The 12607-nt window shown below is 45.2% G+C and overlaps 1 protein-coding gene across 9 annotated transcripts in view; it reads left to right on the forward strand.

Moving 5' to 3' along the window:
• celf5a (cugbp, Elav-like family member 5a) overlaps window positions 1-12607 on the forward strand; it is a 184835-nt gene that overhangs the window by 135879 nt on the left and 36349 nt on the right. The gene's annotated exons all lie outside the window — the stretch shown is intronic.

Raw genomic sequence — 12607 nt, forward strand, 5'->3', positions numbered from 1 at the left:
GTTTTTTGTTTCACCAATGAGTTGTGAGTCACAAAATGTGACAAACATGCATCTCTAGAGAGCTGTATGTAACCACGCATGCTGGGGGCGAAGTAAAGCGCGAGTTAGGAAAAACAATCCCACACAAACATCCACATAATCCAAATCCAAGATATCTAAGATGGCGGCAAACATTCAGTCTGAGTGTGTGTATGTACAGTTTGTCTGAATTCTGGATCTGTGTGTGTGTGTGTGTGTGTGGTCAGTCAGGGAAGCAGCACCGTCAGTAGAGACAACAGGATAAAGAGGGGAGAGGATCCGCAGGCAACTGTGTACAGGGAGCCACTGTCCCCCCGCATGCATTTTTCATCACACGCTCCCCTTTTTTTTTTTACACTGTTTAGCTTTTCCCTCCCCTCTAAACTTCCATGTGGTGCGTGCTGACATGGCATTTCTCAGCCTTGCACACAGAGCCCTCCGGTGCTCAGTGTCTTAGAGTTGGAGCATGTCCGTTCGTGTGCCAGAGAGTGTGTGTGTGTGTCTGCGTGCGCCCATGCATACATGTGAATATTCTGGGACTTATCCTCACTCAACCTTCCCCCCCCCACCACACACACACACACTGGCATCACATTGTATGTGATCTCACAGTCCCATAGGCAAGAGAGAAATAGCGAGAGGGCCCTGACGTAAAGTCCATTTAATAAGTTGGCAGCACCCAAACTACAGCGTAGTTGAGACTCCCTGCATAGAAAGGATCATCTTAAATTATTCTGAGCTGAAATTCAAATTTCATTTTGTTTTGGCCCTAAGCAACGGGCAAAACTGCCAGGGTGAGATCAGTAAAGGTCAGGGGGAATTAAAATGCTTACTGTAAGGTTTGACAGGGAGAGAGAGAGAGAGTGAGCTGGGAGGAGATAGAAAGCCAGAGGAAAAGGCCATCTGCCTGATAGTTTAGTCAAAGTTGGTGAGAGGAATAAGTCAGCCTTTCTGTGGTCTAATGCTATAAGGCATTAGCTTGACAGGTCCAAATTTCTCCATTCCTTCATATCTATCATATTCCAAGATATAGATTGCATTTGTACATTTCTGCATGCAAAATTGAGCCTCACGGCTCAAGAGTTCCATCAACAGTGTGTGCTTTACATTACATTCCTATGCATGCTGGGACACCAGATGATTTGCTATGACAATAAAGAAATCCAATAAATCTGATGCGTGAAGTAAAACAGCAATGCGAAAATGTAACTGACATCCGATGGAGAATTCCCCCCCCCCTCTTGATGATTTGTTCGATATATATAGATATTTATTTCATTAGATATCAAGCTAAATATATTGGAAATGAAAACAAATGGGCTGTCAAGAAGATTGTGGAGGAGGAGGGAGAAAAGAGAGACAGAGCAGCGAGTGTGCGTACGTGACAGAGAACATTCTGTTTTTTGTTTTTTTTGTCTGTTATACGTTTCTATCTTTTCTTATAAGGCTCTGCAGATGGATGCTATTAGTTGAGCCTGGGTTCAGGTTCTTGCTTAATTTCAAGAGACGCTTGTTGTCACGTTTGTATCAATAATCGTAGTAAATGAGCAGGTTTACAAATGACAGCTGAGTTGATGCCACATTTGGTGTGGCTACATGTTGAGGAAACGCATTTCCCCCTCAGCTCGGCAAGATTCTTTTAAATTAAAAGTGAGACATCAGCAGTAGAGATGAGCTAGTCATGCTTTGTGTCATCGATATGATTGCCGATACTCGGCCGACTACGGTTCCCTCTGTTGATCTTTTGTCTTGTTACAGCAGCTGGTATACATGGCTGTCAACAATTCTACATGTTCTCTTTTTACTATGTTATTGTCTTCTATAGTGGTTACCTGCATAAAAACACACAATTTAAATGACAGGAAATAAATGATTATATTTTCCTTAGGGACGCACCGATACCGGTATCGGGTCCGATACTGTGCTCGTATACTCCTACTGGTAAAAGTACTCCGATACAACAACATCCAATATCACTACAGCAACTTAGCGTTAACCTCCCGCCAGTTGAAGCCCAATAAGCTGCCCAGCTGCAACGATAATCTGATGCACTAACATCAACAGCAGTGTGTGTAGCAGTGAGTACAGTTTATATGTCAGTGAATAAACGCTACAACTCCTCAAGACCTAATTTAAGTTCCTGTGTCTTGCTTCTCAGCCAGTCGTTGATTAAAGTGAAAGTTAGCTCAGAACTTAAGGTGCGCTGAGGTGGACCGTGCTGCCCACCGGCTGCTAACAGCTCTCCTCCTGCCAATTGTCGGTCACAGTGTTGCCGCCTGAGCAACCCGTTCTCTGCATACATCCATGGAGCGACCACATGTGCAGCTCCTGGCCAGTGCACGATGCAGGACTACACTACACACCAGCAGGTTGTTGCTCCTTATCCACATGTTTAATAACCAAAGGCGTATAGTGCCGATGTGGCGACTAGAAAGCATGTATACCATTTTCCCAATTGCATATCTTTACGAAATAACGACCGCTAACAATCGGTGGCACATCAATGGAAACATCACTAATTAATTAGAGTGTAGAAAGTGCGATCTGGAATACACAAAGGCGTTTGGTTTAGTAGAAACTGTAGTTTAGGGGCCCGTTATATAAATTGAAAATGACAAAAAAAAAGGAATACACGACATCAGTTTATATTTTAGCCAATGAAGCCGCTCAGCTCAGACATCAGTGTGCAATTCTGGCTTACTATGCACCTGCGAGGGACGATTCAAGGAAGCCAATTTGGTTTTTGATGTTAGAGCTTCATAACAGTTTCCACAGCAAAATTGAAATGCATTTATCCAAGCAGGGCGGATGAAATGCAGCAGGCAGAGGAAAGCAAGAAGTGAATAGTTCAATTGTCAAAGCATATTACTGTATGTTTCTCTGCAGTGGATAATTCTGGCAAATGTGCTGCAAAAGAAGAACCTGCTGCTAGCACATGTGGTGTTGTTTCATCCAGAGAAGTTAATGATGGCAACACTTCCACAAGTCAGGTTTTTATGTCAGGAACCTGAAGGAAAGCAATATCCCTCAGTATGTCACGCACATTTCTTTTCTTATAGATGTAATAAGGAAGATATGTTGCAGAAACCTTTGCTGCAGTTCATTAGTTCAGCAGTGCAGGGCTCTGTGGAAATGTGTGATATAACTAGTTCTGATCCTTCAGACAAGTAGGGCTGGAAAAAAAAAAAAGGTGCGAATACAGGGCGAGGGAGCAACGTGTTGGCCTTAGGCCCCCGTAACACTGCGGCTGTCCTGGATTATGAAATGCTTTCAGTGGAATCACATCATCTATAAAAGTGCTGATTGACCTTCTAGCCTAATTAAAGTGCACCGTCGCCAATAAAGAACAGATAAGACCGCCTGGCTGTCAGTGTGACTGACAGGGTTAGGGCTCTCCCCCCTGCAGTCACATCAGCACTACAGAGGCCATGCACACGAAAAGAACGCGACAGCGCACGGCTCCAAGTTCAGCATCACGGCTGCTATCAGATGAGCTCCTAACTAATAATATGGAAATGGTGAAATATAAAAGTGCAGCGGTGACATGCTTTAGGGCTTATGTATTTATTTATGTATTTTGCAACTTTACCTCATGCTGCATTTCCCCTTCTCATAACTGTTAACACTGCAGTTTCTTTTATTTTTTTCCCAGAGTAAAGAGATGCACTGAACTGAACTAGAGTAATATGCAAAATGAAGCTGCTGGCTGATGTCGCATGTGTAGAGCAAATCTGAATTTACTTCCACCGAGGTCTCTGTATAGGTCTCGGCAGGTGAGTGCTGGAGCGTACCCTATATTCCCCTACAGCTCTCACACTTCTGGCCGGGGAAAGCTGACATGCAGGGTGGCCTGTAAGCCTCTTTTGTCCATGTGCAGCAAAGTCATCTGCCAGCTCAGTTGCTCCTGCAGACAAAGCTTCAGAGAGAGAGCCCATATTCTGGTACATCCTCCCTCTCTCCTGAGCTGGAGTTGGGCATGGCCCCATGCTCTCCATCTCCTAAGCCTCCTCCCTTTTATTTCTCTCTCTCCACATTTTCTCATCATCTCTTTCTTCTGCATTTCACTTTAATTTCATTGCTTTTTTTTCCGTTCTTGAGCGTTATTACTGTAATCTCTAGGTATTGCATATCAAAACGCTTTCGGTCCGTCAAACTTACCGCTGTCTTTTCTCAGATAGAGGTTTTTGTTCCAGCGTAGGTTTCTATTTTATGATATTGCAGTTGGTCAGAGGTGAGGAGGTGAGAGGACATTGTACTCTCTATTTAACGCAATAAGATCGGGGGGGGGGGGGCTCAGTTTAGCTCGGTGTATAATGAAGTTTGTTGTCTCTTGCTGTAGTCAATTTTGACCTTCCAAATGAGAAAGAAAAAAGGTAATTACTTGAGAGCAACCATGAAGGCTAATGAGTTACCATGAAGGTAACTCATTAGCTATCAAAGATAATCACATGGTAATGTGAGAGAAAAGAGAGAGAGAGAGATGGAGATAGTAAGGCAGAAGGAGAGGGAGAAAAATGGACAATCAGACAAGGAAAAATATGTCTGCGAGATGATACAAGAAAGAGCTAAGAGCAACTCTACTGTAAGGAAGAGGGAGGGAAGAGAGGAAGAAGTGTGCGTAGGAGGAGGGGGTTGGTTGAGGGGGTGTGTCCAACATTACCCTCATGAATCAGTGTCAGTGGAGCGATGAGAAAATAATTAAGAAACAGGCTAGCGCTGTGTTAAATACTGCCAAAGGTAAAAGGCCCATTCTACTGTATATGAACACAATCTGGACGGGCAAGAAGAATGGCAATAAATGGGATCGGGGGGGGAAATGGGGGAGAGAAAATCCATATCATAACGGATGCCAAAGTGCCCTTCAGATGGCGTTATGAAGGGAGAGAATATAAATAGCACTGCCACATTGTAAATGTTTATATACAGTATAGCTACGTATACACGTTGCACAGCAGTTTGAGGATTTATCACCGCCGCCGTAATACACTGAATTCGACACAAGGCTGTGAGTAATATTTCACATTTGTTATCATATTGAGTGTAAATTTGCTGAGACGTATACGGTGGCGATAAAATATTTTAAGCAGTTTCTCCTTCTATTTCTCTCCTTGCAGCTGATGTGTTCTGAAGTTGCAGTTGAAACTGTGCAGAAAGAGAGAGAGAGAAAGGGGCAACACAAGAAGACACGCATGCACGCCAACAATTATACCTCCAAAAACGTCTGAGCTTTTTACATGGAGCATTTAGGGAAGGGGGGGGAACCAAGTCAGAAGGCTGTAATTGTGTGTTCAAGGCTTCCAGCAGGGCTCAGGATGCAGCTGAAACCCCCCAGCCAGCGGCGTAGAACAGAGCAGCCATTAGATCGCACTGATGCATAAAATGCGTCGCGTTCTTTGGAGAATATCGAGTGACAAACACGAGGTCCTGTGTGTGCTGTATGCGCATTTCGTGTTTTCACATGTGCGTATACAAACGTGTGTGTGTGTGCGCACAGATGTGTGGGTGAGTCTTTCAGGTGTCATATACAATATCCATCATCCCTTTTCTGCCAGCGGCACAGACAGAATTCATGATCACTGGTCTGCCAATCCCCTCTTGAGATGGAATCGACTCGGGTCTGCGTGCGCGGAGGAAATGTGTACGGTTGGAATGCGGCTGCTGTTTGGTAACACATTATAGTTTGATCTCCAGCTCTTTGGCCTGACTAATACGCTGTAGGGCCCGTGATGCAACAGTTGCCAACCGCAACCTACCACTGCAGCAATGTTTGTTTGCGCTTCAGATTCCTCTTTATACCGTATATTTGTATGTACAGCATACAGTGCGCTGTATACGGTTCTGAAGGTGTGCCTGTTGGTATAGCTGCTTGTATTTGCAAGCTGTTCTATTTCTCTGACCGCCTGAATGTGTGTGTTTGTGTGTGTGTGTGTGTGTGTGTGTGTGAATATAATTTTACGGTTACTTTGTGTATTGCCTTAAGTTTATAGCGATCATGCATATATGAGCAGCCTTGTGTCGGTGTGCTTATGTGTACTTATTTACATGTATGTGAAAGCAGTGAAGCCTAATGCATCCCAGAGGGGTGCTTAGTCAAGGATGTGCTGTTTCTGCAGCACGGCTATCAAGGCCCCTGCACGCAGCGCTCGCTGCCATTTTTACTGATGGCTTTTATGGGCCGCAGCCAAGCTGCCAATGAGCAGCCTTGACACCAAAATGATGAAACTATGACATGAAATGAAGCCGGTGTCACTGCAGGTGCTGCTGGAGGTAAAAGAAGCGTGTCCCTCCTGTTAATGTCTAAATTGAATTATAGGCTGGATATATGCAGAACGTGGCTGTTGACTTTACAGGCAACCTTGGCCGGCATCACAATGAAATAAAGTATGTTTAACATTCATATATGTTCAAACGTTGCTTTGTAAATCTGTTATGTTTCATTAGAAGTCCATACCGTGTTTGTTTTGGTGTTAGAATTGCTGATGGCGTTTCGGTGAGAAGTCCAGTGTTGTTTTTCCTTTTCTTTGCACTGCTGTTTCCAAGCAACATCTCCGAAGTTGTGAGGGGAAACGGCGCTAATAAGCTACCTCATTAGCGCCGGTGCATGGTAGGCCTTACAGTTTGTGCTGTCAACTCTGTGGGTTAGCATGCAAACTTCAAAAGACAGCTGCAGATACAACACATACACACAGGAGTGCTAATTTACTTTAGAAATTGGTAAACAAACTAGTCCATCAACCCACATTTCTTTCTCAGCAGAAGGTGTGCTTGGCGGAACCTAATAACTGGGTTCTTGCCTGAAGAGGCTCCAGCGTTATGACAAAATACATATCCGCTCTCTCCCCCGGTGAGATAACGCAGCACATAAAAGGCTCATTATTCAGGAGTTAATTTGGTGGGGTTTTCTCACCCTAAGGCCGTGCCGAACCCCAGACTCCCTCCCCCGATGGTCTTTCCCTCCTCTACCACTGATCCTTTACTGTAGACAGGGTGGGAAGGACGCCCTCGGCACACCTATACACATACACTGCTGTACATGTGCACACACATCCATACTCGCCATCACATTAATGCAAACACAACCCTAGTTAGATCCCGATATGTAATAAATTGGATTAAATTCCACTGGCTAAGCACCGTGATCTCTTAGGGTTAATTAATTTAATTCCATTCCGTCTGTGTTTTTTATGCTTGAACACATGCTGACACTGTTATTGTGTGGCATCCTGCTCATTGGAGAAGTATAATAGGCTCGTGAAAGGAGGGAGAGGAAGCCACAATGTTTGGTATTCCGGCTCCAAAGTGATTTCGATTCTCTCTCCCTCTCCTTTGACAAGGAAGTACGCTACAGTAGCTGTAGCGGTAATACGGTGGATCCTTCCCCTCCTCACAGCCTCTCTCCAGCTCTTATCTTCCCCTCCAAATGAGAAAACCTGGACGGCTTCTCAGGGCCCCTGTTTCTGCCTGGATGCTATCTCATTTGGTTTTAATATATTTATCCATTCATTATTGTTCCCTTTTATCGGCGAGCTAATATTGTTCATAATTTGTCCTTATCTCCGAGCCTGACAGTCAAATTTACACTGCGGCTCAGCAGACAGATGGAGAAATGACCCATCTCCAACCCCATCCTTCCTTAACTCCTCTCCTCCCTCCATTCCTCTCCTCCTCTCCAAGCGCCGATGAAACATGACTGACAGCCCGCTGTGTGAGTAGTTGTCATAGCAACCTCCCCATCCTTCTGACAAGTGCTTTTTTTTCTCTATCGCACCCTCTCTCCCTCTGTCACAACATCTCTCGCCCTCCCTCCATCCGCACTTCCTTGCTGTTGCAACGATTGAGAAAGAGACAGACGGAGAAGGGGATTTTGAAAACCAGAGAGCACCACAAGGCAGTTGGTATTCTTTCCATCCCCCCTCAGTCTCCTCCCACCTTTCCCTTGCCTCATCCTCTCCACCCCTGACAATGATTTACCAACTCCAATGGTGCACCTCTTTCATCCATCCTGGCTTATCAAGGACTACAGGACTGTATGCACATCAACATCAACTTACAGTTCTCAGTCTCCTACACATTCTCTCTCTCCCTTTCTCTCTCTCATTATTTCTCTACTTCTGCCTCCCCTAGCTCAAATCCTTTTCTTTCTTTCTCTTGTTGCTCCAAAAAAAAAATCCAGCTCTGCCCCAACACTATTCAATAAGTCTCATTTCACTGTCAAAAATCCTCGGCAGTCTGCAGTGTAATCATGGAGCACACAGTAATAAGTCTCCAGCACAGTGGACTACAGCAGAAAGTGTAGACTGTGTATGCTGTGTGGACAGGAGATCCTTCAAAACATTATGTAACAGAAGACGGTATTGTGCGGAGATTTGGAGCACATTTACAGGGAAGGAATTACAGTGGTGTTGTTTGTCATGCGCATGCTGTAATGGTCAGAATTAAGATATGAAACATTACCGATATAAGTTGCTCTTGCGCAGTGACTCAAAGGCTTCTCTCAAGGCCACGTACCAAACAGCTTAAATTGATTAGAAAGGGCCCAAATGGACCCGGTAATCTTCAGTATGTGTAACCAGGCAGCACACTGCCATTTCATTATTCCAGAGTTTAATTTCCAATGCATTTATTCCAAACAAGCATCTGTTTAGTAACTCAGAGTAAATTAAACATGATGGGGGGTGAGTTTCAGGATGGAAATGGTGTGTCGCAATGAAGTTGCATACAGTACTCTGCCACAGTGAGCTGTAAATGCATCTTAATGCCAGCGTGCTGCACAGTTTTCACAGTTAACTTGCCGGTGATTAGACCCCTGCATTGTTTAGGCGATGACATTTCACTGCTAACGCTATAGCGCTCTAATTTAGGATGCTATTCATGCTCACCAGGCTCTGTAAACAAGAAAAAAACAACTCATAATTTCTTGTCTTGTTTCGCATTCATCTATACAGTTGAAGCCATTTACCACAGGTGAGGAGCTGGAACAGAAAGACGACTCAGCCGCTTTTTGAAGGCTGCAAAAGAGAAAAGAGAGATCCAAAACAGCGTTTGCTGCTAATCATGTTCTAACCTCCCAGCTTCACAGAATGCTTCAGCGTTGCATGTGACTTTAATTCAGCTCAAATTTTCGAGTGAAAAACACGATTCAATCAGAAATATTCTTTACTTCCTATTAATTATGTAGAACACAGCTGACTTTGGCTTAAATAAATCCGAGACTTTGATTGCCTCTCAACATGTCGACGGCGAGCTGGTGGCTCATTGATAACGGCGGTAACAGCGCTAACCATGCAAACAGTGGCGAAAGTGCTGACACCGATGGCACAGCCTTCGGGAGCAATTTGGGGTTAAGTATCTTGCCTAAGGACACTTAGACATGCGACTCCCAATTAATAGACAACTCGCTCTACCTTTGATCAGCTGAGGCACGGACCAGGCTCCAGCTTTTCCCATTAATCACAGCCACTACAGTTTCATAATGAACAGACGATATTTTTACACCTCTCAACGGGTGGAGTCTGACACCATGCAGCCTCAACTTGGCGGGTGAGCAGGGATGGCCTCTCGGTGTGGGAGGATCCCTTAGTGAGACCTCTCCTGGCGCCTGCTTTCCCTTTACGGGCTCATTTCCTCTTTCAGATCGGTGAGCTTTGCAGCAGCCTTCCTCCAGACGGCCAGAGGCGCGAGTCACCTCGTGCCGATCGTCTTGGAAAGATCAAATTGTCAGATCATTATGAAACTGTAGCGGGCCCAATTATTGGGAAACACTGGAGCTTGATCCGTGCCCCCCCCCCAGCTGATCAATGAGAAATGATCCTACCTCCATCCTTCCTTCTGTACATTTTATGCATTTTAAAATCCTTCTTACTCTCAATATCATCCACCGTGCAGAATCAGCAGAATATCGCCATGTCTCGTTCCGGTCTTTCCGTTCTTATTTAAAAACAGAAAAACAAAAAAAATGGCTTCGTTTTTTTGTTTTCCCGATTTGGTTTTGAAACAAAAAAAACAAAGAACCAATGCTACACAGATTGTAGATCCCTGAGTGAGCAAATGACTTCTTCAAGTTAGGAGGTCAGTTCCCATACATCTTTAATATGTCACTGGTTAGACAGATATTATCCTGCATGTACTGTGCTGCATCGATGAGGCATAGACATGAAGGTATAGAGAAACACTGATGTGAGATTGAACTGCAGATCGAAGATAAATGCTCTTGAGCTGAACTAAATACAGCTGAGCTTAGAGAAGTCCAGGTGTTGGTAGGAACTACACGAGGTTGATGTTCTTAGAACAGAGGGGCCAAAAAGATACGTGAGGATTTCAGAATCTGTGTAGGCCAACCACAGTGAGAGACACCACTTGTTTCTTTTTTTCTTCAGTTCAGACGTATATCATATACGCCCAGCTTTGCATTTCAGTAGAATGACAAACAGATGAGGCAGGATTATGTGGCCCGTTGCAGCTTGTAATGCAGCTGTGGCCACTAGGCCAGCGATAGCACCAGCTAGCAGCAGCGGTGCAGTCACACCATGAATACACATGTAAAGCAGAGCGGCGGCAGTATAGCTGCGGTTGACACACGGTGTGTTCAGGCACAGTACCGAGTGTAGGTCACCCACATTTCGGCAGCGCTCGGAGCCCAGTGCACAGACACCATCTTTACCAAAATGCTGTGCAGACGGCTGGATTGATTGAAATAGGAGCGTATCTGTTCCGTCAGACGCCTGCAGACTGAAAACATGAATCAGATAAAATGGTGAAAGCTGAGGTGGTGAGAGATTTGTGTATCAGCGGCCGATGGATGGAAGTTAGCAACAAAAGCAGTTATCAAACTGGCTGAGGCGGCGACGCTGTTAGTTTTGTATGTGATAGTTTACAGTGGGGCGTGCGGCTCGCTGTGTGTCTTCTATGTGTGTGGTCGTGGTGGAGGATCTGTCATCTGTAATCCTCTGTGTCAGAGTGTGAGAGGGTATCCTGTTTGCGTATGGAATTTCTCTCTCCCTCTTTCGCTCCTTTTTAACTTTTCATTCCTCCCCATTCAGATATGCGGAAATGACTGTGGGTGTTTTGCACTCTCTTTGTGTCTGTGTGCACACTGTCTGTGCTGCGCTGTTGTAGATAAATGAGATAATGTTTCCATCGGCGATGAACACAACACCTGAATTCCCAAGGTAGCGTTTTAGTTCAGAGCAGCCACAGCAGAATCCTAGACGGTGGAACAGATCTCCTAGATGATCTGTTTTCATGCGCTGTTAGCTGGTTTTCAAAGCACGCTCACTTCGCAGAACATGCACTCCATCTCTCTCTCTCTCTCTCTCTCTGAGCCACAGATGATGAACCCGTGCTAAATGCTGCTGTTGTAAATATAAGATTCATATACAGTCACACCTTTCTTACATTGCAACTCCTGCCTGTGTGTTCAGATTAGCATCTTTTTTTTCAGACGTGATGCAAAAAGCCAGCAGACTGAACATAACTCGAGTGTGTGAGGCTTTTGTGTAGCTCACTGTGAACCAATACTCAGGCATGTGATATATAGCGCCACATGATCCCATTATACTTAGATTCATATAAATATTATTCCATTCAGCTGGAGGTGACGTTGCCAGTCTGAAATCCTTGAGAGGAGGATGGATGTGGAGTTGTATTTTATTGAGACATGCCAAGAGCTGTTCGTAGTTTGATCGTCAGAGTGCAGCTCATATGAAATTGATAGGGTCGTGCATTAATTCAAAACTTGTCTGATCCCCCATCATCTACTTGAAGACGGGAGTTAAAGCTAAAGTAGCGGCAAGAGGAACCCAAAGGGTGACTGCGGTCGGTCGCATGGGTGCTTCTGTGCGTGGCTCTGTGTACTGGAGTGTATATGAGATGTGGTCTGGCTGTATTGAGGGAAATTTGTGCAGTCCAGCCCCCCCCCTCTTCTCCTTGACTCATCTCCCCTCAAAATTTATATTCTCCCTCTAGCAAAAGGAAGGACCATCTTGGCCTTTCATTTTCCAGTTCAGGGCTTTCCTTTTTTTTTTCTTTTGCAGATAAATGCTCTCCAATCCTCCCTGACAGATGTCACATTGCATCACTTCCGTTTTGATACATAGCCTCTGATCCTGCCACTTGCAATAAGGAGCCAGCACCAGGGACGCCCCTCCCTAGACAATGCACTGACACGGGTGATTATTTTAAAGGTGCATCATTGGCGGTGCTGAAACCCTAGCCGGGCGCCCTGTCTGCACGTGCTCGCGGCCCGTGCCCGTCGCAGGAATGCGGGTATCGGCTCGTGTCTGGGTCAGGGAACGACAACAACGCGGTGCACTCGGTAGTCGTCACAGGTCACTCTGACACTGTGCGATACCTCTGGCGGCAATTGTATGCCGCTCTCGGCCGCTTCACAGTGGCGGCCGCTAGTCCCGTCTCTCACTCAGTTGCTCCGCCGTGACTTCACAGGTCAGAGTTGGAGAAACAATCTGTATAAAGGGAACGTTTTTAGTGCTTCTTCTGCCAGCAGAGACTCGCTGCACTGTAGCATTAATCATACACGGCCAGAGTACATCAGTAAACACAGTGTGTCAGGTCAAGGTAAAGATCAGATCCC

The sequence above is a fragment of the Anarrhichthys ocellatus genome, unplaced genomic scaffold (assembly GCF_004355925.1).
Source record: "Anarrhichthys ocellatus isolate YVR2014 unplaced genomic scaffold, GSC_Weel_1.0 scaffold30, whole genome shotgun sequence".
In the NCBI taxonomy this organism is placed as follows: Eukaryota; Metazoa; Chordata; class Actinopteri; order Perciformes; family Anarhichadidae; genus Anarrhichthys; species Anarrhichthys ocellatus.